The sequence below is a fragment of the Puma concolor genome, chromosome B2 (assembly GCF_028749965.1).
Source record: "Puma concolor isolate L17-30 chromosome B2, mPumCon1.1.hap2, whole genome shotgun sequence".
NCBI classification, from domain to species: domain Eukaryota; kingdom Metazoa; phylum Chordata; class Mammalia; order Carnivora; family Felidae; genus Puma; species Puma concolor.
In genome coordinates this window covers 1549593-1554822 of record NC_141671.1, presented here as the reverse complement: position 1 = coordinate 1554822, position 5230 = coordinate 1549593, and the positions used below count along the sequence as shown (strand labels likewise).

The window sequence follows — 5230 nt, the reverse complement described above, 5'->3', positions numbered from 1 at the left end:
CAACTTTTCTGAGTTCACTTATTACCTCCTGTTGATTCTTTGTGATCATGTCACCCGCGAATAGAGGCAGTATTATTTTTTCCTTTCCAGTTTGGACACCTTAGATTGATTTTTCTTGTCTAATTGCTCTGGCTAGAACATTCAGTACAATGTTGGATAGCATAGTGTTGAGGAAGGCATCCTTGTCTCATCCCTGATCTTAGGGAGAATGCTTTTTCAGTCTTTCAACATTGAGGATGATGTTCACAGTGGGTTTTTTATAGATGCCCTTTATCATATTGAGGAAGAGCATGCTGTTTGAAGTGGTGAACCAATCTCTTTCTCATCTCATGTTCCATGAAAGGGGGATGTCCATAATAAAATTGGGTGAAATGGAGTTAAAATAGGAGTACTGTCCCATTTCAATAAATTCCACATCAAATTTATTTAAAAAATTGAATGATCCCAGCACAAAAGATTTAGCTGAATTCTCTACTAAAGAAGCCTGGCCTAGGGGCACCTGGGTGGCTCAAGCATCCCAATTCTTGATTTCGGCCCAGGTCATGATCTCTCAGCTCATGAGTTCAAGCCCCATGTCAGGCTCTGCACTGATGGTGTGGAGCCTGCTTGGGATTCTGTCTCTCTCCCTCGCTCTCTGCCTGTCCCTGGTTTGCACTCTCACCCTCAAAATAAATAAACTAGAAGGAAGGGAGGAAGGGAAGAAGGGAGGAAAGGAAGGAGGGAAAGAAGGAAGGAAGGAAGGAAGGAAGGAAGGAAGGAACAAAGAAACAAAGAAAGAAAGCAAGAAAAAGAGAAAGAGAAAGAAAGAAATCTGGCCTAATGACCCAGAGAGAGATCAAGTTTGGACACTTGTACTGTGGTTTTCCCAGGAGTCTTCCACTGCCTGAGCTCGCCTACTTTGTTTACGCTCACTCAACAACCACGTGGCTTTGCCCAAGTCCACTGGATTAATTTACAGGCAAGTTGCTCTGTGTAAAGACCCAAGGAAATATAGAGAACTGATCTGGGGTTGAATGCTGGGAACACTGATGGCCTCCAGAGAGAATGACTACTATTTCTTTCAAAATCCATGGGTTGTTCTAAAGCCCTGTCCACCCCAATTCATAGTTTTTCTAAATTTTCATTCTGCCAAGAGGTCTATTCTTCTAAAGGATAAAGAGGGGCCCCTGGCTGGCTCAGTGGGAAAGTGTGTGACTCTTGATCTTGGGATTGTGGGTTTAAGTGCCATGTTGGGTGCCAGAGGCTGCTAAGTAGGTAGGTAGGTAGGTAGATACATACATAAAGAGAATGAGGAAGGGGCAAGACAGAAGAAAGCTGAAAGGCCCTATCCGCAGAGGACACTGGTTTTTCAATATAAACACCAAAAATGCATGTGATGATGTTTTCATGCGTCTGTAAGGAAAGGAGAAAAAAGCAGACCATGCGACAAGTTTCCACAAAATTAGATATACTTAGTCTAAGGGTTTTTATTCTTGGTCATGTGCTTTCTAGTTCTGATATTTAAAATGCTTTTTCTTTTGCTTTGATACTTTAGATGTTAATGACTATAATAAAAAAAGGTGTACTTCCGACCAACAGCTTTATATTTAACTAAAACATATCAAATCCTATTCAAAATAACTGGTTGCAAAGTAGGCTCAGATTACACAGAACAAAAAGCATTCGAAACAAAGGTCACTTGGGGTAAAAACTAAGGGCCCAGCCTTCTGCCCTTTTGGAGATTTTCATCATATAAGATGACTTCAAGTACTGTCCAATATTTGTCTTTCCAATGTCCACACAGAGTATTGTAAATAAAATATTACACGTAACTGCATTTTGCTACTTAGACAACACTGAGTCTACCCTGAGTGAACTAGACTGAGCTTTGCTGTGGGAGGGGAAGTTTTATTTGTAATAAGTTTGTACTGAATGAAATTATAGTTAAGCTGGAAGGGTCGTATTTCAAACAAGCAGGTTAGAATAAATTTCCAAAGATTTAGAACAGGTGTCTAAGGGGACGACAGCTCAGTGTGCCAATGAGCTGGGGACAATGAGGTACGGGAGCTGAGAGGAATCGACATTGAAATTGGAGCTAAACAGGGATCTTGTGACCCCCCCCTGCCGGGGTGGGGGGGCGGTGCGGGGAGGAGACAGATCCAAGCACCAGGAGAGAGTAAACCTCAGGACCAGTTAGACGCAGGGCAGGAAATGTGAACGTGTATCGGTACCATTTTCTGGGTCATATGCTCAGAGCTGAGAATTTGCAGATGAATGAAAGACATGATTCCTTCTTCAAGGACATTAACCTACAGAGGAACAGAGCCCAGGGAACTTATGACGGTAACATCCACAGGGTGCTATGGGGGACACCAGAGGGTGCAGAAGGGGCTTGCGGGTCAGGGTGTGTGTGAGAGACTGACAGCGGCATCTTGCACCCTCGTGCACAGACACGCACAACAGGTGGGGAGTGCAGGAGGGCTATTTCTGCAGCAGTCTCCCGGAGGACTTGCACACGGTCCCCACACGCCAGCAGGCAGAGCGAAGAGACTCACCCTCCCCCATTTGTCCGTATCCACATGCTTCTGTGTCCCCAGGCCAGCGGAGCACGGGGCCTGGCCGCAGGGGACCCCAGGAAAGGCTCACAGGGGTGACAGGACGATGGGCTCTAAGCAAAGCTGCGTGTGGTGTATGAGTTTGGAGTGTATCCAGACCATCTTTAGTTTCACCGCTGCGGGGGGCTCGTGCAGCCGAAGTCTAACACCAGGAGTTGTGCCGTCTGAAAATGCGGGGGTGAAACAAGGAGGCGGCTTTGCCTGGAAAACAAGTGAAAAGCTGCCTCAGTAAATTCATTTCAGCTTGAGTTTCATCGAAGAGAAAACCAACGTCAGTGACGGCTGAGTGACAACGCTCCCACGATGGACAACAACCAGCACCGAGGCTGTGACTTTCCACACTTATTACAAGCCGTGATCTCTCTGCGGACACAACGGGTCTGCATTTCATGTGCAGATCACATGGGATCTTCCCTTCGCACCGGACAACAGACAAACGGAGGCACATTAAACATTTTAAGACTTTACTGAAGCACAACTGGATTGACTCAGGCGGCGCGACGCCGGAAGCAGCCAGGAAGGCCCCCAGCAGCTGAGCAGGGCCGCGGAGCAGAGCAGCAGCAAAGTGAGGAGGCACCGACGGGCTTACCCTCGGGTTTACTTACACGGCCGCCACGGCATCGGAGCCACGTCAGCCTCGTGGTGTGTGTCGTGTCCGTCTCTAATGGATTCGTCCCGCTATGTGGCATTAAAAGCACTGCGTCCCTTTTGGTAAAGAAGAGAGCACAGTTAAGCTTGCTTGTAACTTGACCTTAGTTTAAGGAACAAACCTTTGTCTCCCTGCGTTGGAAAGACGCCCCGTTCTTTACTTCAGTGTTTTCCAAAGGGACCAGAAGTAGCCTTTTGGGTGGAAAAATTCTTCCTCTGTACAACTGCCTGTACAATACACAATATGTGGCAGATAAGATACCGTAACGTGAAGAATTTTTGGACCCCACTCACAAAACCTAAGTGGCACAGCCCAGTCACTGTGACAACCAAAACATGCCCCAAATAAAGTTCCAAACAGACGAGAAGGTGGCAATGCTCTGAATGTTAGCACAGAGGCGGCCGATTTACTGCTTGAAGAAACAAAGTGTTTTGTTTCATGTGACTTGCCCTGCAGTTTCCTTTTAATTAAAAGTTGATTCCCTTTTGGAAGCGAGATTCATATTTCTTAGCTTCTCTTAAATTTTTTTTTTAACGTTTATTCATTTTTTGAGACAGAGAGAGAGAGAGACAGAGCATGAATGGGGGAAGGTCAGAGAGACAGGGAGACACAGAATCTGAAACAGGATCCAGGCTCTGAGCTGTCAGCACAGAGCCCGATGCGGGGCTTGAACTCATGGGCCGCGAGATCATGACCTGAGCCAAAGTTGGCGCCCAACCGACTGAGCCACCCAGGCACCCCTCTTAGCTTCTTTTAAAAGCAGCAGCCCGGGAGCCTGGGTGGCTCGGTCACTGGAGCGTCCGTCCGACTTCAGCCCAGGTCATTTCTCACGGTGTGTGGGTTTGAGCCCCGTGGCAGGCTCTGTGCTGACAGCATGCAGCCTGCATGGGATTCTGTTTCTCCCTGTCCCTCTGCCCCTCCCCCACTCCCACTCTCTCAAAAATAAACATTAAAAAATAAATAAATAAAAGAAGCACAGTAAAGTGAAAGAAGTGAAAAAAGGCCATTTCACAAAAAGTTGAGCACATTGACTGTATCTCCTGGAGAGAGGTAACCTTGAGAAATTCAACACCGTATCATAGTTTTATATAGAACAGAATAGTTACATTAACAAGTACTTTGCGCTTAATAAATTTGTTACTGTGGTAACAAATCGTCCCGTGTGGGCAGGGACATGATGGCCCCCCCCAACCCCGGGGGCCGGTACTGTGACGACTGTGAGGACGGAACGGCACTCTCCAGACACCGGCTCACGAGGCACATGCAGGCTCCTGTGTGTTTCACATGAGCAAATCCACGCCGCAGAGAGGCCGCTGTGAACACGAGGAGAGTGGTAAAGCTGCCATGATTGTGAAAACCTTCTTAGACATGAGAACACGTCAGGGAGAGGAAAGGACGCAATTGAGGACATCGTATAAAACCTCAAGAGTCCCCTGTGACCGGCCTTCAGAGGCACCGAGGGCAAACACCAGGAACAGGGTCCCCTGTGACCGGCCTTCAGAGGCACCGAGGGCGAACACCAGGAACATAATTGTGGAAGGCTTCAGGGAAGCTCTGGCCCACACGCCAGTGGGTGCTTTTTCTGTTTGTCTTTTTGGGGGGGGGGGACGTTGATCGTGAATGGAGCATGTCTTTTTGTGTTTGCCACAAGCCCTACCTGTCACTACCAAGTCAGACACAGAATATCAATTGCCATCCTATCTCCAGCCTGCTTTGCTGGCTGACAAGACTCTAGCTTGGCCCTTACAATGCAATTCTTCTTTCAGGAAGCTCTGGGCCCAACGTGGGGCCTGAACTCACACCTGCAGATCAAGAGTCGCATGCTCTCCCGACTGAGCAGCCGGGCGCCCCCAGCTCAGCCCTTACTCAGCCTCTCTGGTGCTTCATCTCTGACTCTCCCCCCCTCTTTCTAGTCACATTCAGAGACTTCCAGTTTCAGGAAAGCATCGCAACCCCCTCGACTGTACCTTTCCATATTTGTTTTCTC

At 47.7% G+C, this 5230-nt stretch overlaps 1 long non-coding RNA gene across 1 annotated transcript; it reads right to left on the bottom strand.

Moving 5' to 3' along the window:
• Positions 1–1451: 1451 nt before the first annotated feature.
• On the bottom strand, positions 1452–4975 carry LOC147580555 (uncharacterized). Its single transcript, XR_015250931.1, has 2 exons — positions 3200–4975; positions 1452–2795 (listed from the first exon to the last, which is right to left on the bottom strand). It is a non-coding gene; the product is annotated as an uncharacterized LOC147580555 (long non-coding RNA).
• Between the last annotated feature and the right edge of the window lie 255 nt (positions 4976–5230).